This window comes from Neopelma chrysocephalum, unplaced genomic scaffold (assembly GCF_003984885.1).
Source record: "Neopelma chrysocephalum unplaced genomic scaffold, ASM398488v2 Primary Assembly neopelma1_96688, whole genome shotgun sequence".
NCBI lineage: Eukaryota > Metazoa > Chordata > Aves > Passeriformes > Pipridae > Neopelma > Neopelma chrysocephalum.
Window position 1 is genome coordinate 1,511,673 of NW_020925333.1, and position 24,894 is coordinate 1,536,566.

A 24,894-nucleotide genomic window follows, 5' to 3' on the forward strand; every position below is an offset into this window, starting at 1 on the left:
AAGTTGCTGCTATAATAATGACTATAATAGCAACTGTTTAGCATTCGGACATTTTTTTGGCAGGAAGGCTTTGCATTGTTTATTGTGAGAAAGAAACAGGCTCTGAGAAAACATGCAAATTTTCAGCAAAGGAAAAAACAGCATCAGGTTTGCAAAACAGAGCAGCAGAAGGTCGTTTTTGCTTCTATCTCTGTAGTCCACATAGGATAGGATGATTTAAAGTAATGAGACTCTTTTGGAGCTTCTCTGTTTGATATACCAAGGAAGATCTCAAAATATCTGTTTCATAGTATCCCTGGCATCCAGACACTCAGGCTGTGTGGTGGTCAGCATTTATTTTCTTGCTGTGTTTTTCATTCTGAAATTCCATTCTCTGTTAGGATCCAGAGTTCACAGAACTCATTGGTAATTGGCAATTTGTTTAAAATAGGAACTGTCCTTTAATATTTATTACTTATTGTTCTTCTTGAAATATGTTCAAATGCCTGTCATCATATCTATAGAAAAATAAAGCATTAGATAGGGTGAACAAGTATGTTTCAAAGGAAAGATGACGTATCACTGGTATGATATATTACTTCAATTTGTTCTGTTCAGGAACAGGATATGAATAATAATGTTGTACAAAAGAAATTCAGATAATTGTTAAAATTTTTTAAAAATTCAGAAAAAAAAGATGTTGAATCCATATTTTGAAACTGCCTTTCTGTAAAAAGACAAATGATTGATACACTATATATTGTTTGTATTTAAATTTCTGTGTCATACAATCAAAAGTCTCCTGACATACATTATAAATGCATCTGTAGAAAGAAAAAACAGTAGTCTTTTCATTCAGATGAGAAAGATCTGTAAATCAAATGTTTCATCCACAATATAGTATCCTATCCCTCATTTATAGATTCACTATACCATATATATCAGGTTTGCTTTTTCATGCAGTCACTCCATCCATTCTACTCCATTCTGAACTTCTACCCTGAGAGAAGTTAGTTGAATGTCCTTGTCACCCTTTGTCCTCTTTTCCTTGGTAAACCAACTACTCCCCATGCTTTTGCGGGTTCACTGCCTCCTTCTCCCATTAACTTTATCTCCATTTTCACTCCTTAGCCCACCACTGCTTTCCTTTGAGTCAGAGAAAAATTATTCGGGACAAGTCTTGTTTTCGTATGAATCAGTGAATCCAGGGGAAGCTTAGACCATGGCCCTATTTGATTCTTAGACATCTATTCCAAAACATCCCTTATTTTAAGTGCCTTCTTTGAGTCTGTAATATTCTTTTTTCTCTTTGTTCTCTCATGTTATCTTCTCCCTTCTCTTGTCCTGTTGTCTTGTTCTTTTTCTTTAGATCACTCTACCTTCTTTTTCACCCCTAGCTTTTACTCTTGTTCTTTTTATATCAACTCTCGGTTATTTGAGAAATGGGATTGAAGGTCTCACTCATGCTGACATGTGTCCATAGAAGAGTTTGTATCACAAATGAGTAGCCGAGAACGTCTCTGTAGATACTAAATATGTACTTACATACTTATGCTGCAAACTGGTTAGAAATCCCTTCCTCCTTCAAATAAGCAATGATAAAGTATGGATAATGGAAAAGATTTCCCTTTTAAACTGCAAGGATGTCAGGTTCTTCTGACATAACCCTTCTTGGAGTGTATGTGTGGAGTTTCCTCCCTTGACTGGGGATGCCCTCCAAGGTTACTCCTGGAGGTTGAGAGAAAGAAATCTCCCCATGAGAGGTGATATGGGTGAGTTACATCAGATCTCTACTTAATAATGATTTCTTTTTCCTAGCTTTAATATAACTGCTTCAGTAATTGCTTTGTTACAGTCCACTGTACTACTTTATGCTATATGATAGTCTACTAGTAGATTTTTAGTGTTTATATTGTGTAGTCAATAGTTCTGATTAAGATCTTTTGTCCGATCATTTGTATAAATTATTCATTTTATATAAAGATTCTCATTGAGACAATGATTAAAACCTATGGGGCAAAAGTTGTTCAATCATACATCTATAATTCCTTAAATTTAAACCATTAACATAATCCGAGGCTAAAATTGGGTTTAGCCACACCTAGACACGTCTGTGAGAAGGAATTTAGAAAGCAAGGGAGTCCTTTCTGTACCTCGAAACTCATCAGCAAGGCTTTGCTTTTTAATAACTTTATCTAAGCCTTCCACTCCCACCCTCGACAATTGATGTAGTTGAAACAGGATGATGGCAATTTTGAGAAACAGACAAGAAGCTTAACAGAATTTTTACCAAGGCACAATATTACCGAGAAAATCAGAAACTTGGTAAAAGAAAAAAAGTCTGGTAAGGGAAAAGCTTCTGCAACTGACTTGCCAGAGGCTACGGCTGAAGCCTTAAAGAAAGGTGATAACGAGCTCGTTAAGTCTTTTGTCCAGTTGGCTAAACCTTTGAAAACTTGAGAAGCCGGTTCAACAGGTTTTTCAAAAGAGAAAGCAAATTACATTTGCAAGCGGCCTGTCTCATCGGGGAGACAGGGAGAGAAAGATTGTGTGAGATGGAGTTTTCCAGCCTCTCACAAAATATGGGGAGGGAGACAGACTCCCAACCTGATCTCCTTTTATGACCAGGTGACCCGCCTGGTGGATGAGGGGAGTGCTGTGAATGTGTCTACCTGGACTTCAGCAAAGCCTTTGATACCATCTCCCATCACATTCTCCTGGAAAAGCTGGCAGCCCACGACTTGGACAGGGGCACCCTGTGCTGGGTTAGGAACTGGCTGGAGGGCCGGGCCCAGAGAGTGGTGGGGAATGGGGCTGCATCCAGTTGGCAGCCGGTCACTAGTGGTGTCTCCAGGGATCAGTGTTGGGCCCAGTCCTGTTTAACATCTTTATTGATGATCTGGATGAGGGGATTGAGTCCACCATAAGCAAATTTGCAGATGACACCAAGATGGGGAGAGTGTTGATCTCCTGGAAGGCAGGAGGGCTCTGCAGAGGGACCTGGACAAGCTGGAGACATGGTCTGATTCCAACGGGATGAGGTTCAACAAGGTCAAGTGCCGGGTCCCGCACTTTGGCCACAGCAACCCCCTGCTACAGGCTGGGCACAGAGTGGTTGGAGAGCAGCCAGGCAGAAAGGGATCCAGGAGTTTGGATTGACAGGAATCTGAACATGAGCCAGCTGTGTGCCCAGGTGGCCAAGAAGGCCAATGGCATCCTGGCCTGGATCAGGAACAGTGTGGCCAGCAGGTCCAGGGAAGTGATTCTTCCCCTGTACTCAGTGCTGGTGAGGCCACACCTCGAGTGCTGTGTCCAATTCTGGGCCCCTCAGTTCAGGAAGGATATTGAGGGGCTGGAGCAGGTCCAGAGGAGAGCAATGAGGCTGGTGAAGGGACTGGAGCACAAGTCCTATAAGGAGAGGCTGAGTGAGGGAGCTGGGGTTGTTTAGTCTGGAGAAGCGGAGGCTCAGAGGAGACCTCATCACTTTCTACAACTACCTGAAAGGAGGTTGTAGCCAGGTGGGGTTTGGTCTCTTCTCCCAGGCAACCAGCAATAGGACAAGAGGGCATGGTCTTAAGCTCTGCCAGGGAAGGTTTAGGTTGGATATTAGGAAGAAATTTTTTACAGAGACAGTAATCAGATATTGGAATGGGCTGCCCAGGGAGGGTGGGTTCTCCGTCCCTGGAGGATTTTAAGATGTGACTGGATGTGGCACTTAGTGCCATGATCTAGTAACCACAGTGCTGTTGGATCAAGGGTTGGATGATCTCAGAGGTCTTTTCCAACCTAGTTGATTCTATGATTCTATGAGCATGATGTAAAACCACACTCTGAACTCTGCCTGCTTGTTAAAGCTGACCAGGGAGATCAGGGGGAGCCCTCCTCTTTTCCTCCAGTGTTAACTGGTTTCACCGAGGGGGTGCAGGAGGCAGCTTGCCTCCAGTTTTTACACGGGAAGCATCTTGTACTCTCTCAGCTCTCTCCCATGTTGTTTGCTAATAAAGATAGAGTGAACCCCCTAATTAAAGGAATGCAATTGCAAGATTAGTTTAGAGCTGCTTGCATGGGCAAAACACAAGTAAGACCCGGTCTTGCATAGTGGGAAATAGCAGAGGAGTTGGTAACTCATGACAAATGGGTAGAATTTCTTATGAATGAAGTGAAGCACCAAATAGCCATCAGAAGAATGGACTGGAGAGAAAAACCTCTCCGGTTCAAAGACTGGAACTGACTAAGTAAACTCCTGGCACCGCTCCCAATATGTGAGCTGGAGATGACAAATGGAAATATCTTAAAAGGCTCACTAGAGATATGGTAGCAACTTTTCCACTTGGTCCCTTGCAGTCACAAACCACCTTTTCAGTCAACACAGGGTTCCAGATATCTCCTCTGAATGAGGAAACTGCAAAAGGATGTGGGATAATACCTGACAAAAAATGGATATATGTTGCTGGATGCTCTAAGCTACTGTGGTTAGCTTGAGTAATATGTTGATTGCCTGGTAATAATCACCCTACCAAGGCCATGATGATGTTGGAGTCTTTCCCTTTGAATATTATGGGGTTGGACCTCCTGAAAGCAAAAGCCTGGGTGAATTCTAAGGGGAATGAATTGAAATCCAGTTCCCATGTGTTCTCAGTGAGGCTTTACAAACTGCCCCTGCAGTACCACCTACTGGGGCTAGTGAATATGGAGCCTTGCCCTTTGCTACTGGTGATCAGAGATGGAATGGGAGAAGTCATCTATCATTGTATAACTTTGCTGTTTTAGCCTTGCTAATAACCTTGAATGTCCAAGTTTATCTGGACAGGAAATTATGAGCCACTCGAACTGGAAAGGACTGCTTCCAGTTCTTGTGATTACCCACACTGTTGCAAAAACTACAAGTAGAAACTCCTAGACCCACTATATGCGAATAAAGGCAGCTCCAGACACAGAAGAACAATACCATAAACAGTAAATCCATAGTAAACCCACTGCAGATAAGACTGCAACAGAATAAAAAATTAACATTAAATGGTTTATCTTTTTGTGTTTGCAGAGTATGGTTTCTAGTATTACAACATGGTTATTTGTACCTGGATTAGTCAACCATCCTCTCAGGACCTTGCAACTAGCAATCATAATAGAAAATATGGCTTCAAATACTCAAGGGGTAAGTAGGCAAGAAGGAAAAGAGAGTGATGTCCTTATCCCTACGAACCACTCTAACATGCCCAAAACCCCATGGACCCACAAATAACAAAATGTGTGGGGCTGACAAAAACCATTTTATCTAAAACTGAAAAGGTCCCAAAAGGATGAGTGACTACTGTAGCTTGAGTTTGTTTACATAGTGTTAAAAATATTGAGTAATGCTGTTAAGGTACTAGACAATTTGAAATAAGTTTTATTAATAATGATTATTGCATTTTAGTGTCTTCTAAGTTTCCTTTCACAAGTTGCTACTGTTAGTTTTATTATTAGATCATCATCAGATGGATAGTTCCCTCTTTTTAAAACAGGTCCAAGTGGGATTGAGTGTTCCCCTTCCGTGGGTGTTCCATAAGAAGATGAAGTAGCAACAAAACTGAAAACTCTCACTGTTCTTTGCTGCATCGATTGTTTGTATTTGTTTTTATCTTGCTAATTTTTCAGTGTTTATATTTGTATATGTTTTGTCTTAATAGTTTTGCAGTATGTATATGAGTTTTCTCCAAGCACTGCTTTGGATTGTTTGTGTCTTCTCTTGCCATAGTAAGTCAAAAAAAAAAAAAAGATTCTTCCCTGAATTTAGCTTGAGAGTTCACACAGAATTTCATATGACTATGAAATCAAATTTGTATACCTCTGCCTACCTCCTCAGAGCAAAGTATAAAATGACTATACTGAAGGAAATATATGTAGTAATAGTAAGCAATGTATGAAGTATGACTGTGCAAAAGAAGGGAATGTTAAACTTTTGGTAGCCCTCAGAGAGAAGGGAGAGAGAAATGACAGAGAAGCTGATGCAGCAGCTAGAAAGTTTTCTTCAGCTGTAGGCAAAGAAGGCATAAGTGGTTAAACTGACAGAAGGAATAAAAAAAAGATTTTGGGTTTGGAAATCAATGAAAGGTTTAGTAAAGATAAGAAGGTATTTGGTCCAAACTTAAGGCCATGACTGGGATAATATGCTGAGTAGGTAAGAATTACTTGAGTTTCATTATATCTTTGATTCTCTTGAAGCAACCTGATTAAATTTAGTAAAATTTTTACTGAATGTTACTCTCCCATGATGCACCCTGATCATTCCCCTGAAGCCTGGTTTGTGGGAGGGATAAGGGTGGTAATCTGGGACATGTATGTTTGTTTGGGTTATGTATTTGTTTGAGTTGTATATTTGTGTTACAACAATATCTGGACCTGTAAAATTGCCAACTCTGAAATGTAAGGTGGCCAAGCTGCTGAAAATTGACCTATTCTAAAAGTTGTACAGGGAGTGCAATTACGCTGCAATATCAATGGGCAATAGAGAATCTTTAATTAAGCTCACCATGCTGTTTTGGAGTTCAGTTTACAAGTCCAATAAGTATCAAAAATGTTATATAAAATTGACTAATGCTTGATATGTTGATCAAGGAATATGTGAAATGCTGAACTGCACCAAAGAAGAATCCTGTATTAAGAAGCGTAAGTGAAAGTGAAAGAAGTCACTGACTAAACTGTGGAACTCTTAACTGTAACTGAAAGACTGGTTTTGTGATCTCTTCCCCCAAGATCCTGACTTGCATCGCAACTTTCCTGCTATTTTTGAGACTCAGGGGGTGGAGAACATCCTGACCTATTCAAACTGGTAACATCACTGGTGGAATAATTTGTTTGAACTGCTCCCTACTGCCATAACACTCTGCCTTTAATGTTATATCTTGTTATTATAATGCTGTTATTTTGTTGATATTCATTATGTACACATGTATGTATACGACTGTAATACCTAACCCAACACGAGAACACTACCCACTCCAAAAAATCCATACATCGAAATAATAACACTATTTTCTTCCTAAAATCAACAGTTAATTCTATATTAACTAATTTTTATAACATTTTATATATAATGGTATAATGTATCATTATAACAAAACTAACAACTTTTAAACTACGTGAGTTAAATAAAACAGTAAAACTTAAGAGACTGATGTATCTCAACATACTGAACAATAATATACGCATATATAATGGTCACTTTTATGGCATGGAGGCAAGAAGTACCTACACCACCACTTCATGAAAGTAATGATTGACTTTAGTCAAGGGGTGGACTGTGGCAGGAGAGCCTATCCCTGATAAGACCTAAAATGCAACACCATGCAAGCTATCAACTGCTGGGTCAGGGTGCTGTCTTGGTGATAAAGTGTGCTAAGACCATCCTGGCTCACCCACCTTCAAATATACATCCTGCTATTGAAACAGGATTTGACAGATAAGCTAGTCTGCTGGCTTGTAGGTCTGTGACTACCAGTCAGTCACTTTATACTATAAAAATTCAGTCCCCTTGCATACAGGCAGGTTCCTCTGACATAACCGTTCTTGGGGTGTATGTGTGGGGATTCCTCCCTTGGCTGGGGACGCCCTCCAAGGTTACTCCTGGAGGTTGAGAGAAAGAAATCTCCCCATGAGAGGTGATATGAGTGAGTTACATCAGATCTCTACTTAATAATGATTTCTTTTTCCTAGCTTTAATATAACTGCTTCAGTAATTGCTTTGTTACAGTCCACTGTACTACTTTATGCTATATGATAGTCTACTAGTAGATTTTTAGTGTTTATATTGTGTAGTCAATAGTTCTGATCAAGATCTTTTGTCCGATCATTTGTATAAATTATTCATTTTATATAAAGATTCTCATTGAGACAATGATTAAAACCTATGGGGCAAAAGTTGTTCAATCATACATCTATAATTCCTTAAATTTAAACCATTAACATAATCTGAGGCTAAAACTGCGTTTAGCCGCACCAAGACTCCTCTGTGAGAAGGGGTTTAGAAAGCAAGGGAGTCTTTTCTGTACCTTGAAACTCATCAGCAAGGCTTTGCTTTTTAATAACTTTGTCTAAGCCTTCCACTCCCACCCACAATAGCCTCCAAATTATTCTTCTTTGTCATTGTTATTATGTATATTACAGTAAAAAGCTCTGTTTGTCTAGGTGCACAGGAGATCTTTTAACTTCCCCTTGAATTTTTAATTTTTAAAAAATTAATTTCTAAATTGCTTTCTAGAGGAAGGTTTCAGGTCTGGATTCCCAAGCACTGTTAGAATCATTCACAGTTCTGTTCATTCTCTGGGTGCTTCAGATAAGAGTTCTGGACAAGGAATATATTTAGTTCCTGCAACAGAGCCTCAGGATGATAATACAGATAAGAGTTCTGGAGAAGGAACATACTAAGTTCCTGCAGTAGGACATTAGGTCATGATAATACCCTGTCCCAGTCTCACTATCTCAGAACTATTCTCTTAATTCTGGTACTTTTAACAAAGTACAATGCAATAGGATCCTCACACATCACAGATGAGGTCTCTGAGAATAAATAGCAATCTTCAAGCAGCAAGATAATTTCTGCTACAACCTGTCTCTCTTTTTTATTTTTTTTAAATAAAAAATGAACATAAACTTTCAGTTATTTTTAATTATTTAATTATGACTTCGAGATGCCAAACTAACTCTGAGAGTTAGAATGTTCTGAGGTAATTTTTAATCACCATAAAAAAAAGCAGAAACTGACTATTCTTCTAGTATAGATGAATCAACATCTTTCTACATTCTAATGTGTAGATTCCTTGTAGATAAAAGCTTATGACTTTAGTTGGCATTAGTACAAGTCAGCTGTGTTGAAAGCTAGATGTTTTGAAAAGGTGCCATTGTGGAGGCTTTTGTGAAAATTCTGCCTAGTAGCTGATTTTTATCTTGTTCAGAAGATATTCTTCAATCTGAGATAACATGTTAAGGTATCCACCAATTGCTTTGGATATTTCTTAAGAAAAGATCCTTTAAAAAGACTTTTACCTTCATGAATATTCTATAGGTGGCCATTTGATCACATTGCTTGCCAGGAACAGTTCATAGAAGAGAGGTCTTTCCTGACATCTGTATTCGCCTTTTATGAGCCTGCAAAACTTGCAATTTTGTATTAAGAGTTAGATGTGGCTTTTGAATGAGTCCTTGACCAACGAGTGAGATTACTGGAATGTAAGTTGGGCTACAAAATCATCTACAAATTGTTTAGGAACTTTCCTATTTCAAAACTCCTTGTTCCTTTGTAATTTTGACCAAATCATGAAAGGAAACAGTAAGTATCAGGTAACAATAAAAGACAGGAAGGTGCAGCTGGTAGTAGAAAGGTGGTTAGAGTTGAAGGAAGATGACCCTTTGGAAGAGGTGTGGTCTTTGATGGTCTAAGCTATAGGATATATGAATATATCCAGAGAAGCAAAGGAGCGCTCTGCATGTTTACTTGCCCCTCTTTACCATTATCAACAGATCAAATAGCTCCTGAGAAATATCTGTGAAATGCTGACACAGAGTGAGCGAAAACGTGATTCTAAAACTCAACTTGAATATTCAAATAAGCTATATGTGTTAATCTCAAAACTATTTTCCTCATGCTGAGATCTTTGAAGTCTTGCACTCCCTGGACAAAAATGTTAGTTCTACCACGGGGCAGAGAAAGCAGACACAGTTTTACTTGGAATTAATGAGAGCAGCCAGACCTGAGGAGTTTACATCCTGTCCACCTTGCTATACTAATAATATCCTTCTGTTCCTGAGTTCGTTCACAAATAGCCTGGCCTTGCAAACAGAAAAATGTTAACTTCTCCCTGCAGGTACGCCTGCTTTTTGACACTGTAAATTCTAAGATTGAAACAACAATGTTATTAGAAAAGCTTAATATTGAAATACTTTTGCCATAGATACATTCAGAAAATTTTGGGAAAGACTGCCCAAATAGCTACAGCACCACTTTTAAACCAGGCATTCTCCTGAGTTCAGAAAAGATTCCAAATCTTTCACTTTCAGTGTGTTAATCTATCACTGATTATATTACACACATTTGAAACTTAAGGGAAAAATCTCTCAGCTGCATTTTTGCAACCTCATTAATGTCATTCTGCCTTTCCTCTTTATGCTTGCCTTTCCCTTTTGTTCACAAACATGGTAATGAGTGAAATCTTCTTGGTATGAATGTACAATGACTTTTCATAGTTAAAATGGTTTTGTTTTCCTATTATTCATTGTTTTCTTGATAAATACGCACTTTGATCTTGAAGCTGCCTTACCTCTGGCACAACTCTCATTCTGGTGGTGCCTGTGGATTCCTTGAGAATGAAGAGTAAAAAGTTGAGTCTCTAAGCACATGAAAATGTCAGAGTTCTGATTCAGATGAAGTATAGAAATTTGCCTTTTTTTTTACTCAGAAAAACATGCAGCCTCTGGGCAAACTCAGAGAAAAAAGATTACATTTCACACAGCTTGCAGTAAGAGGTATGAATTCCTTCCAAGGGCTATTGTGAAGAAATTTCATATAAAATTTAGGTGCAGGTTAACTGAAAGATTGAAACTGGATTAAAACAGTCATCCCAGTATTTCTCATCATTATGATAACTTCTATAAAATTTTTTAAATGAGGCAATAAAACAACTTTAGAAAAATATTTATTTTCCTCACATCCATTCAAATTAAAGTTCTAATTAAATTATAACAGTGAAAACAGACAGTTCAGATTATTAGAATGTCTTTTGTCACAGATGTTTTTTGTGAAATTCTATTCCTATAGAAGCACCTTCTCTGTAAACCACTCAGTGGCAGAGAGTTGGTGATTGGAGTCTGGGAGAGCTGTTTTCCATAAACACTGCATTGCAAGGTTATGCTTTGTATTCACTTTGATAACGTACAGTGATTTGAAATACACCATAACCAGAAAAATAAAAACTGAAAAGGCACTAAGAAAAAAGTAGACATTCTTAAACTGGATTTCTCCTCATAGGATCTTTTTCAACTTGAAAAAATATTCCCCTCAGCTGTTGTGGATTTAAAAATGTCTAATTTTTGAGGGAAAAGGCAGTAGAACCCCCACAAAGACCCTTTTATTCAGAGCATTTGCACTAGAATAATAAATATGACATGTACCTATGGCATGATATGGTCGTGCTGCTTCTTATTTTTCATTCCATGTTTGTGTTTACAAAGGTTGATATGTTGGCACAGTGGGAATCTCATGTTTGCCCTCCAGCCATATATACTTCTGTGTCATACAGGCAGCCACACTGGGAGCTCCCTGGTACCCTGCCAAAAACCTCAACCCTGTGATCAAAAGCAATATTTTCTTCATGGACAAGAGGTAATTCAGTCTCTGCGCGTGTTTGGTTTGCTCCTAGTGTGATGAGCAATTTAGAAAACGCTCTTTGTATTTGCGTGGTGATTTCGTAACTCCACATGGACAGTGGAGTTGAAAAGCTCACAGGGATTTGTGTTCCAGGTACTTGCCACTCTGACTATGGTATCTGCAAATTCTGCATTTTCAAAAATCCGTATTTGACTGTGTGTATTGGGAGGTTTGGTTTCTGACTATAGGGCCAGCTTATATTAGCAAGCAGCTACAGGGTCCTGGGTGTGGTAAATTGTGTGCACAAATTCAGAGAGTGCTTAGACTGACACACAGAGAGACTAAGGACAAGGAGGGTTTTTTAAAAGAGAAAGAAGAAAGGTACCTTCATTTGTATATGGGTTTAATGTCTAATGGCAAATGTTGAAGAGTCTCAGCAAACTAAGCCCAGCCTGATGAAGCCTTGTTGGGATAGCCTGATAATGGTGGGAGATAAAACATCTCCGAGAATCCAGACAGCACATAGGTCCCCAGGGAAGGTTGGGCCTTTTGTGTCTCCTAAGCACAGAAAAGAGACAGACTGTGCCCTGAAGGGCTTTCTGTCTGAAGACACAGAACAAGGTAGGTTGTACCAAGCAAATAATTTTTGGGGGGAATTGGCTCTGTTGTTACATTTGTAAGGAATGCACTCTCTTTCTTTTTCTCTGAGCCTGGAGATGGGGAGGAAGCAGCTGTAAAAGGAATATAAGGATGGGAAACGGCCACAAAATCTTTATAGCTGGAAATTCGCCAGGAGCTTGAGGCCTTATGAAGGGATTTGGTGGAAGATAAAGATATGTGTGATTATTTATTGCAGTTTTAAGAGACAGATTCTTCAAACCACAGTATCATGATAGAAGGAATTTTAATTGTGTTTAGGATTTTGGTGATAAAAGGAAAGAGGAAGAGAATATAAGGTTCTTATAGCAACAGGTATTATTTATGGTGTCATTACTTTCTCATTTTCATTTACTGCAAATTAGCCTGGACGCACACTGCTTTGAACTGTCAGGATTTATTCAGGAACCAGATACACATGTAAGTTTCCCACTGAATCCTGTGAATTTGACTCAGTTTGACTGACATATTTTAGGAGGTGCTTGTAGAAAAGCTCTGCTGGCAGGAAAGAAAGTGTGGTAAACACCGCAAGGGGTGCACCAGTGAGTAGCCAAAGATGAATAGCAGTTGTAGGGATTTGAACTGGCACAGCTGCAGCCAGAAAGGATGCATAGCCCATGTGTGCCCTAAAATATATTCTGCTACTATAGGGGCAGGCACCTCTGGTGGAGCATGCCAGGCCAGCAGGGAACATGAGCAAAAAGAAACAGCAAAAGAGCAGAACAATCTCATCGCCTGCCCAGTGGTTCAAATGACAAAGCTTGGGTCAGATGTAAACTGATCCTGTCCCTTTGTCTTCCAGGTAGGGTTCAGTATCTTCATGTGGTCATATAGACTAAAAAGCGGGGAGGATCTGGCTGGCATTTGTACTGTGCAAGAATTTAAGATCATGTGGTAAATTTATCTCTTCTCTGGATTCTGCTATGTTAAACAAATAGAATAAAGTACACTCCCCCCCGTTTTTTGGAGAGACATATTTTAAGTACCATTTACTAATCTATAAGAGACTCAACAGGGTTGGAGATAAATGGAGTGCTGATAACATTTTTTCAACTCTTTGGATTTTTTATGTCTTTTTTATATGATGGAGAAAGTACTTTTCTGCAGTATTTGTGATATTCTCTTTTATTTTTAGTATTAAAAATAATTTCATTTTCCTTTGCTTGGCTCCTGCTATACAAATACATTAACTTTTACATTTTATGACGGTGACTCTAACAAATGCATGTAAAATGTGCTCATCTTTGTTAAGCAGTCACAGTTGAGTGTCATCATTCTTTCTTTTTTCACTTTTGGACAGCTGCAGACCATTTTTTGGTTCCATTGATAGGTTTGCACACCATCTCCACCTGCATTAGCCTTCGGGGCTGACTGTAAAATGCTTATATACAGCAATTAAGCAGGCAGGGCATGCAAAAGCCTCAATAGTGCATCTTTGATCATTTTATCTTGATTTTCTCAACAGCTCTTTTTCTCAGGGTTGTTTTTTCTTGGCTCTTCTCTTGGCAGAACAGCTGCTTCTCTCTGGCCATTGGGTATAGCCTTATTTTATTTATTCTTGCCTTTAACTTTTGTAGGGCAGCCAGATACATGGGGATGGGTGTTATATAACAAATACAATAAATAAATAAAGCCCAATTTGCAACGTTTTTGCTGTCCACAGTGAAAGCTGTGGTCATGGAGAAAGGAGTTCATTACACAAAAATGCCCTGTTTGATCCTGTTGGGGCAAATGGCTAAAAAAATAGGAGGGGTAGTTCGAACACAAAGTGTGAAAGCTGAAAAGCAAAATTAACAGAAAATCAACTGGTTTAGGAACAACTGCTAGACTTGTTGAGTGTTTTTGTTAAAAAAATAAATTTGAAACATAGAATGTCTCTTTAGGACAAACAAGTCACTGAATTTAGATTTAAATTCTTAATCCTTCCAAAATTTAAAATGGTTGAAACTCAGGTTGCTGCTGGCACTGGCCACTGAGAAGCAATGCCAGAGTCTTAGTGTACTGTGGAAAGTTGATTATGCAGAGCCAAAAGACTGATCAAGGATTCACGCACTGCAAGCAGTCACTGAGTTTATTGAAACACTAGGATAGATTTTATAGTGTTTAGAACTTTAAAAGGGTTTGAAAGAGGAGGTCAGCAGGGTCTGTTTTTGCAGTAGGCTCTAGGGCTTGAGAAGAGGCCTTTGCTAGTGTTGCCAGACTTTCCAGATGCTTTTAAAGACTAAAGGCTATTTCTTCCCAGCTTTCACCTCTACAGTAATTCTCTTGCCCTTTCCCCTACCATTTCCCATTTTGCCCTTTCATTAGTCCCTCTTTCTTTCTTCCCATGTCATTATTCCTCCTTGCTCCTTCTCATTACATCTCATCCCTTGAACCATTTCTTCCTATTGCACTGTTTAGTCTTTGGGATCAAATACCATTTGTATTATTTTTCCCTTAGGTACTAAGAACTAAGTTGCCATCTTGAACAGAGGATGTTTCCTAAGGTGGAAGGTAAACTATAAGGGATGCATAATTGTTTTGTCTGAAATTGAAATAAGGGAGGCCTGATGATTCATTTAAGCATACAGACCAAACAGAACCTTTGTTGTTGATGGCCTTGTAGCTCAATGTCAGTGCATGGGTATCTTTGTCTCTGTTAGGAGTAGTATATTTTCACAGATATGTTGCTGGGCCCTTGCAGAAGGCAAACCACATTAGCACGATAACTTTAGAGTGTAGCCAATAGGCCGAGAGAATCTATTTTTCTCCTTTTCTTGGCACTAGTTGTACCTCAGTTTGACTACTGTGTCAAGTCTTGGACTTCCAAGTACAAGAAAGACATTTAATGGAACAAGTCAAGCAGGGAGCTGTGAAACTGATCATGGGGCTGGAGCATATGTGACAGATGAAGAGGGAACTGAGGTTGTTCTGCCTTTAAAAGAGAAGACAAAAAAAGGCAGATCTTACTGCTGTCTTCAAATATTTCAAACGTGGGAGGATGTAGAAGACAGACACAGACTCTTCTCAGAGGCGCACAGTGGAAGGACAAGAGGGCAATGGACACAAGTTGGAAGAAGGGACTTCACATGAGAGTATTTTTTATAACTCAGGGGTGATAGACTTTGGGAGGGAAGACTAGAGAGGTTGCAGACTCCTCATCAGTGGAGGAGATATTAAAAATTTAACTGTGTGAGGTCCTGTGTAGCAAGGCCTTAAATCACACAAATCTGTAACCCTCTTGACATACTGTTGACCTTGCACAATGTAATTGTGTTGAGTGCATTACCTTGAAAGACATAGTAAGATGTAATTTTGGCGACAAAATTACCGACAAAAACCACAAGCCAGCTAATAGTAAGAGGGATCAAAACTGTCTTGAACTGCTGAATTTATTTATGTTTTGCCAAAGTGAATGTAATGCTTTTTAAACTTGGCCTGAGATGTGCATTGTCATAAAACAGACTGTCTTGAATTACAGCAGGGCAGACTGAGACATTAGGGTGTACCCCACAGGGAATGTATTTGTGCTGGAAGTGAATTTCTCACACAGTCACACAGGCCTTTTGGAAAATATGAAAAGCAACAATACAAGGAATACATGAAGCAAAGCCTTCATTGCTAAGACATGGAATAAACATACCGAGATCATCCAGGGCACTGGTGTGTTATTTCTTGCATTCCAGATGTTCATTTCTCCACCAGTATAACTGTAAGTCAGTCACTATAACAGTATTTCTTCACTGTGTTTAAACCAATGCAAGTATATGATGAAGAAAAATAGTGAGTGAGTTTGGACATGAAGTATCAAAGAAGAGGTTTGGAGTAGGACATGTAATTCATAAACATCAGAATTGGGTTTGCATAATTAAAAATATGTACAGAGACAAATCTAAATATACACTGAATTGATGCTCTGAACAAGACAAGTTTCAACAGGATTTAATTAGAAAACTTTTGTGACCATATTTCCTTTATGGTTCCTGTAGAATATTTATCTTTGGGAGATGGAATTAGAGAGAGTGTTCTATTCTGGTTTCGTAGTCATGTAAACTTATACTTTATTATGGAACAACTCAAGAAAAGTCTGATCTTACGAATAAAAGAAACTAGGAAACTAGTCATGCCAGCTACAGGAATAATTTGGTGTTAAGATATCATAATTCAGTGGGCTAGAAGGAATTCAAATTACTGGGTAAATTTGGAGAAGATAAGAATGAGGTAATTTACACCTACTTCTGTGCTACATAAACCCTCAGGACAAATTCTTCTCTTCACTCAGAATTTCCTTCTCAGAGCAAATACTAACTCCACTTTCTCTACTGCAGAGCACACCTCTTTTCCCCTCTCCCCCCACCCTTTTCTCCTTTCTTTCTTTGGACATATGGCACAGGAATGCCTTGCTGTGGGTTCCAACTGGCCTTAGGTGAGAGGTGAATACCTGACAGTGCATCTGGAATGCAGAGCATGTCAAGTTTAGACAGGGAAATAATTTTGGTTTAAAATGTTTGATACTACAGATGTTACTTATCACAAGTATAAGCCTTCAAATTCTGCATAAATTAGTCTTTGAGTGCCTAAATTCTACTTTTGATTTTGCCAAAGATGGGGACTAAGAACAGAAGAGATTTAAATATGTTTTACTAGCCTTGCCCCAACATTGTTAAGGCTACAATTCTTTTCTTGCAGCCACACTTAGAGTCATGACAGATGCAAAAATGAAAACGGGACTTATTTAATTAAGCTCATCCTACTGTGCTTCTTCTTCTTCTGAAGGGGTAATACGTGAAGTCATAGATACTGTGACTTTTGTATTTGCATAACGTGGTTAAAATATTAACAGTCTCTACACACTGTAATTCTACTTAGATATAAATTGTTTCATTTGAGGGATGTGTGAAAAAGCAGAAATGCCCTTACTAGAAATCATATTCTCAGTGAAATTTGGAGAATCTTGAACAAATAATTCTTTTCCTGTTTTTCCTTTGGTCAGAAGTTTTCCTCTGGCAACATGAAAAACAGGTTCTTTTATTTTGCATTTGTTAGCACTTGGATGTCTCCAAAGGCTTCTAACAATAAGTAGGCAATGGACTGAATGCCTTAAAACCTGGAGAAACTTTTTAGGACTGACTAATGTTGCATATTAAGTTCAGAAATGGAGGGAAAATGAAAAAGGTGATGCTATTGTGTACTATCAGGGGGTTTGTGTATCCAAATTAAAGTAAGAACCCAAAGAACAGGAAGATAAGATCATAGCTATACTGCATGGAGTGGACAGAGCCTAAAAAAAATCTGTTGAAATATATCTTGCATTTGGACAGACTGTATCTCTAGACAGGACAAACATTAAAACATTACAGAAAGCAATGCAAAGTGAATTCATTATATAGAAGGAGCTTTTATCTTTGCAGAATTAACTGCATATACATTTAAAAAGTCTCATTTCTTGTTTCTACATGATTTTGTCATTACCTCATTTACCTTCTGATAAGCAGCAGAATGCTTTATGCAGACATCTTTACTGACTCTGTGAAGACCAAAATACTCCAAAATAAATGTTTCATTTGCTTTTGTTTCACAATTGTCTTCCATGTGTGATGTAAGACCAAAACTAAAAAAAAACCCACCAAAAATCTCACAGAGATGGAACACAACCAGCATTTTCCAATGACAAGGAAAGTGTTCAAATCACTGGATTGCCATGCTAAAAATAAAACTACCAGTCTTTACTTACTTTATTTTACACTATTAGGAGAAAACAATGACCTGTGTGTCAGCACTCAAATTTATGACTTTATTTTTCTGTTAACAGCTGATGTGATCTAGCCTCTTCATCAAACAGTTCTGACCATTCAGCAGCTAGTCCAACCTGTCTCTGCTTTGTTCCCCATGTCCTGCCCTCCCCTCACTTCTCTGACTCCCATTGTACTCTTCGTGCTTTGCATAAGTAGATGCAGAGACAGTGGTAAGATCTGATGGGAACGCAGCTTTCCTCTCCTCATAATGTTAGTTTAAGTTAGTTTAGCTTCATGGCCCAGATCACTGAAGTGCCAAAGAACCATGACTAATGCAAGGGAAGCAGCAAACACTGACAGGGCCAAGGGGAGAGCTGTTCTGCCTGTTAGCAGCATTCAGCTATTAGGTGCTCTTAGCTGTACCATTATACCATATCCTTAAGCTGCAGCTCCTTGGTTTCTGTAAGCTTTTGCTCAAGTTGCTGCCCAGAGTCTTATTTGCCAGAATGAATTCTAGCCAAGCTAAACAGTTGGCCAGTCTGAGGGACTGATCTGGCTGAAAATTAACTTGTGACATCAAAAACAAAATTGCAAATTTTCAGCTCAGTCACCTCCTTGATTGGGAAGTGTCTCCTCAGGTAAATCTAAAGTATCAGTGATAAGTGGGGTCTGAGCTCTGAAGTTTCACAACTGCAGCTCTCAGACAGGCAAGGGACAGAATTCTGGGATTTTTTTCTTTAGTATTTCTGGCCACCTGGATTAAACATTGCCCTCTTCTTAGACTGGCTGCTACCCAGATATGTAACTCCCTCCAATTCACTGTATAGGGAATTTATCAGCACCTTGGATTTTTACTTAAAGGCACTGATGCATTAAGCATCTCAATACCAAGCTCATTTTTTGGATCTTGTCTGCTGAATGAGATTAGAAGACAACTCAGGAAAGATTGCAGGAAGTATCTCAAAGGTTTAGTGGCTTACTTTATTGGGGAGAAAGCAGTGGAGAAAAGGAATGGAATATTTCTGTTTCATTACTTCTGTCTGTAAAGAAGTTTAGGTAATTTGTATCGTGTCAGCTCAGACCTGACACCACTTAAAGATGTTTTTCAGGCAACAGTTCTTGAAATAAGCCTATGTTTTGGAACAATGCTAACTGATACCAGAATGTGGCATCATCTGATACAATACAGTCTTTATACATAATATATTTTAAAAATTACCTGATTTTCCTTGCGGAATATATTACTTACTCAATTAGGTTTTTTTGGTTGGTTTGTTTACTAACAGCATTTTATAAATCTATGTGGAATAAATTGCTTCTGTGAGTCTTAGACATAAATCCTGAATTTAGAGTCCTATTTACAAAGATACTAATATAACAATTACCAAATTTGGTGTAATTAACTTTCACCTGTGTGGTATGTAAATTAAGCATTCCGAAAACCTGGATATAAAGGGATGGATTTTCCCTTTCATACCAGCACTCCTTGAAAAGTTGTGATGTGAAGATGAAAGATATGCTACTGTATTTACCACTGGTAATTATTGATAGGAAGCAATATGGGCATAACAACTGTTCAGAGGCAGAAGGTGGAGAGTAACAACCGTCTTCTCTGTCTGCCTTTTGCACCATGTTGGAATCAATTCTGTCACAGGTACTTTCCCAATTTCAGTTATTATTTTGCCCACTGATGTCTTGTCTTCCTGCGGTTAATGTCAAGTATTACAAAACAACAGGTGAGAGTTTCCAAAAGGCAGAAAGTACCTGGCATTATGCTGGAAAGACACAAACTTTCCTTTGAGAGCATTGCAATGTGTGTATTTGGGGGTGGTTATCTTGCAGCTAAAATACATCAAAGTAGTAGACAGGGGTTGAACCATGAAAATAATATATTAACAAAACAGGCATTCTTAATAGTTGCATACAGTACTTCTAGAAACAGCTTTGTGATAATCCTGTGCTGCTTATTCTTCAAGCCAGAGAGAGATTTACTGAAAGTGGTTACGAGAAGAAAATAAGTTGCCACTTCTCTGCCAACCTCCACTGTATTTGTATCAAAGAGAGATCATAAATTGCTAACTCTCTGGGAGAGAGTTTCAGAGCTTATGTGGTATCCCTGCTGCCACACTGATGTTTAAGAACCTCTAGTCTACTCACCTAAAGGTCTCCCTTTCATGTATTACAGCCTACCTTTTAAGCATCACAAAAGACTTGCCCATGCAGGCAGCTGAAGTATCTCATTACCTCAGGACACCCTTAAGATGTTCACAGAGATACTGTGTGCTCTCAGAAGCCTTCCAGTTATCATGTGGTGCCCTGTCCTCAAACTGTCTTCTTACTCAGACTTAATCTGCACCCTTCACTTCTTCAGTTAGCATTTCTGCAAAGATAACTTATTAAGGGTGTTGACCACCTTTGGGAAGGTTTACCACTTCTACCTAATGTATAAAAATCTAAAGCCAGCAATACCTATTTTGGTTGAAAAGTCTTCAGTACAAGCAACAGACACAGCCCACTAAGAGCTGTCAATTTTTTAAATAAGGAGAATAGCATTTTCCACCCTGTGAGCTGGAATTTAATTTGAAACTTAAATTGAAACTTAGAACATTTATAAATTTGGCCATGCTGGTAACTGTTCATTATATGAACAAAAATAACATATACTGGTTGTTTTGAGCCTTCTGAGACTGAATGCGGTAGTGATGAAATATTCCTGTAATAGATTAGGTTTCCATGACTTTTAAATTAGGATTTAAGACAGCATGATGTCTCTCATAGACCATTTCTGCACTAAAAGGTGATGCTTTTCATACACACTTGCCATGGCTAGGAGCAAGCATAAGGTGATATCATGCTTTTGCTCTCAACTGCAGTTCGTTACACTATATGCACTAAATCAAGTGTCTGATATTTTACTTTTTCTGTATCTCAGTCTTCCCTCTTCAAAATGTTTGCCCAGCTCATTAGAGTGCTTGTACAAGAGTTCTTTGAAACTAAATACACTAAGAATTATCAGGTACTTATGACTTGAATGATTCATATAACTTGTAAAAACAGTGATGATGGTTGATTTCAAATTAAGGTCTATTAAAAGAAGCTTTCTTTTGTCAGCAGTATAGTGAGAATTAAGAAGAGCTCTGCAAAAGTGGGAAACTTAACCTCATGGTGTAAATTAGGATAGTCTGATTCTTTCTGTTAGCTTTTTTCTGCTTAATCAGTGTTGTGCCTTAACTCACTGAGTGAGAAAGGGGAATGGAATCTGGTCCTGCAACAAGTGAGCTGATGTAAAAATGTTTTATCTTCCTGCAGTTTCATGCAAGATGTGCTTTCTTTGATTCCTTTTCTCTTTTCTTTTCATTTCTTTTATCTTTTCTTTTCTAGTGTCAGTTTATTAAGTGTTGCTGTAGCAGTCAGCGTTGTCATAGTAATGCTAAACAAATTAATTATGTGACCAAAAGTTGAAAGAGGTAGAGCATACAAACAACAACCCTCTGGGTAGTTCCTGTCACTACCAGAGTGAAGAAAGCATTTAAAAAAACCCCAAAAACATGAGTGTTTATGTGCCTTAAGTGGCACATAAAAATAAATAGAGGTTTCCATTAAAGTATCAGGATTGAGTTACAAGTGATGGGTCTCACCTCATTGTGGTACAGTCAAAACTGCCATCATTGTACAGATCCCCCATGCTTTTTGCTATTGCCTTTTTCTGGGATTACATTCAGGCCTGTTTGTAATGCATCAGTGCAGAGGGAAAAATAATATTTATTAGAACCTGCTTCATGGTTTTGCTCTTCATTTTTGCTCTGTGGCAGGGTAGCATAGGCCCTTGAATGATATTGCTTCCATGAATGATATTTCCAAATTTTTTATCTCTTCCTAGGCATTCTGAAGTTCACATTTAGAAGCTGCAATTTTTATCAATACAAAAACCTGTCAAAAAGGTCTAGCATTTTTTCGGTCGTTTAGCTGCACTTCCCATCCGGGGTTTTATTATATCAAAGATGCAATGTGGTATAATAACTTTTAGCATGAAATAAGCAGTGTTCCAAAGCTGAATCCAAAAAAAACCCCAACCCAATCAATTACAAGGGATCACAACTGCACCTTAAAACATTCAGACACAATGCATCCTCTCTCAGCTTCCTGACCTGCTGAGGCTGGAGGAGGTCTGTGCTCACTTTGGATAGCCTTTGTGGAATGGAAGAGCTGTGTGAACCGGGCAATCCTCCGTGTGGATTCTTGTGCTTGCTTTACCAGCAAAAATGCAAAGTATGTCTGCATGGAAATGTGTTTTAAAAGGAACCACAAATCATTGTACTATGCCAGGAACAAGAGCTACAACTCTCAGAATTAAATGCCATCAATAACAGGGAAGCTACCCCTAACATTTACACAAATCTGAATATTAATGTCAAGTGCTAGTGCTACATATGGACATTGGTTCTGTCTCAGGTTTTTTCCTGCTGCTTAAATGAAAATCTTAAATATGAAGTTTTTAAGGGAAAAAGCCATATGGCTGATGTTGCACAGAAATTTGCAGAATACTGCAGTGAAGTTACAGTTGAAAAAGTCAGGACTTAAATGGGAGGCATGCTCTGACTTGCCAGTACTAATAGTTTTATGAAGAGAAATTTGGAGAATTCAAATGCAGGCAAAACTTTCCACAGCTAGTTCTATCTCAGAGACTTTTGGAACCTAATAAATTTAATTTTGAAACCAAGATCTTAGAAAAAGCCCAGTTATTTAAAAGAGAAACTACCAGGGGAAAATCATCAGTTTTAATAGGGTGAAACAGATATAGTTCTGTAAAAATAATGACAAAAAAAGTAAACACAAGGATAAGACTTGTCTGTTTTTTTCAACTCTATTAGTTGGTTTAATAAAGACCAACTTCCTCTTTTTACATACCTTGCTTGCTCATTTTTTCGTCCATTTATAGCCAAGCTTTCAAGGCCTCCTACAAGAATATAAAATTCTGTAAAACTTTTGCATCAAAGTGGTGCCCAAAATGCACACCTGTGACTTACTTACACTTAATACAACACATAAAAGTATAATCTCTGGCTATTTAGGTAAACTAATAGTCAGTAGGTGTAAATTATTGATTTTCTATTGCTGGAGGACACAAATTCTGCTAACTCTTGTCACTATTGTTCATTTCCTAAAATGTTAGTGAAGCAAAGTTTACTGGAGGACATCCCCACCCTTCTGTTGGTATTTGTTGTACTTCAGAGCATAAAAGGAAGATACATACTTTTCTCATTTTTCTCTTTAATTCTGCCTGACTTTTATGGTTTTCCAGTTGTGTTTAGAAGCTGCAGGCAACCCTGCTTTATTGGCTGAATTCCTGCAGTAATTTTATATAATGTGTTAGTCTGTCGTAGAGCAGCTTCGACTGTGTGTTTAGGTTTGTTCTCAAACTTCACAGTCCATTAGTAAACTAGATGGCAGAGGAATGCTGTATTTCTATGCAGGCTTGCATGAAAAAAAATCACAAAATATGCAGAAGATAATAATATTGAAGCTAGTTTTTATATTTTTCATGAAGCACTGCTTGCTTGGACAGGCATATGAAACATATTTTTGATCTTTCGTCAGAAAAATTCTGAAAAAAAGACAGTAATGAGAGGATTCATATCAATTTAATTTTTTCCCAGTATATGTCCCAGAATATCCATGAAGCTTGCTAAAATCATTTATGTAGAATAGATATCCAACCAGAAATGATTCCATGTGAGTTTGTCTACCGACCAACAATAAAATCATTCTAGTGAAGAAATATTAGAAGGATGTGGAATACCAGTGAAATCTGTAATTTTATAAACACCTAAGCAGTTAATATCTGAAACCACAAACAAGTCTGTTACTATCTTATCATTCACAGGTAATTCTTACAGGAAATGCTTGAATTGTGTTGTGTTTTTTGCTGTTGGTTCTTCACCTACCTAGTCAGAAATATTGTGTTCTCAAATGGAAAAAGTCTTCTTGATCTGCAGAAAGAACACAGCATGTTAATCATGTTAATCCAAAGCATTTCATGAAATAAATCTAAATTTAACTGTAATCTGAATCTGCAATTGAATCTGATTCTGGAATGAGGTTTACTGTTATTTATAGTTTCTCATTTGATTTAAAGGGAACAGTTTATGTGTGTTCAGACAAACATACATTCGGTGAATTTATAGAATGGCATGAAAAATGCTTAAGGCAAGGGTGGTGGTTTTGACATCTTTAAAGAGGTGGAATGGAGGAAACCTAGTGATTGAATTACAATATTTTGATTTATATTTTGGTTTCAGATGTGATCCTGAGGGAGCATACCTGCACAGTAGCCAACTACTTGAAACCTGCAACAAAGCCACAGCTATGTCTTTATAGAATTTATAACTTCCAGTTGCAGTAAAGGGTATGGATTGTTTCTGTTTTATTCACTGATTTGTTGGGCCACACTTTCATGTACATTGTCCATGGATTAGTGTCAACCTAGTGGAAAGAATTAGGCAAGAGGATGGACTGCAAATTACTTATAACCAGAGTGATACTTCATTTCTTTTGTCCAGACAGGTGAAATCAAGACACCAAAGCAAAATGCTAAAACTAAAAATAGTAAGAAAATGTATTATGGAAGATGTTCACAACCTGAAGAATGACAATACGTTAAAACGAATAAATATTCATAAATTAACATTCATACAAAGAGATAATACAGCTTTGTTTTATATTCTGCTATAGGGGTTAATGTTACTCACTTCACTGCTGAAGCATGCAGTGTTTTATTCTGCAAGTCAGACATGAAAACACAGATTACTTCTAGTAAAAGGTACATGGAATTAAATAAAGAGTTTTGACATCTGAACAATGGAAAAAGACATAAAAAGAGTTTTCCTGGAATGTTAGGAAGTTAAGTTCAGTTAAACCCAGGTCTACTAGAAGGCAATATTATCTATGGAAATCTGGAAACTTTTTTGGGCCCTCATTTTCAATTCTTAAGGTCAAGAGTGATGTCAGGGAACACGAGTACAGTGAAAAAGTATATGTGTGTTGCAGGCATTATCCAGATTATCATAAACATTTTCCTAAGGTTTCAAATTTTTTGGCCTGTCTTTTCAGACTGTCTAATATTGTTCATCCCACATCCAGAATCCTCCCTCCTATTAGAGTCTGAAAGGAAGGTGCTGTCAGCTCAGTTTGTCGAATACTCAC

General features: G+C 38.1%; 1 long non-coding RNA gene across 1 annotated transcript; it reads right to left on the minus strand.

Moving 5' to 3' along the window:
- Window positions 1-36: 36 nt before the first annotated feature.
- LOC113981646 lies at window positions 37-23,764 on the minus strand. The gene is made up of 3 exons (XR_003538479.1): window positions 23,587-23,764; window positions 9,004-9,105; window positions 37-497 (listed from the first exon to the last, which is right to left on the minus strand). It is a non-coding gene; the product is annotated as an uncharacterized LOC113981646 (long non-coding RNA).
- Between the last annotated feature and the right edge of the window lie 1,130 nt (window positions 23,765-24,894).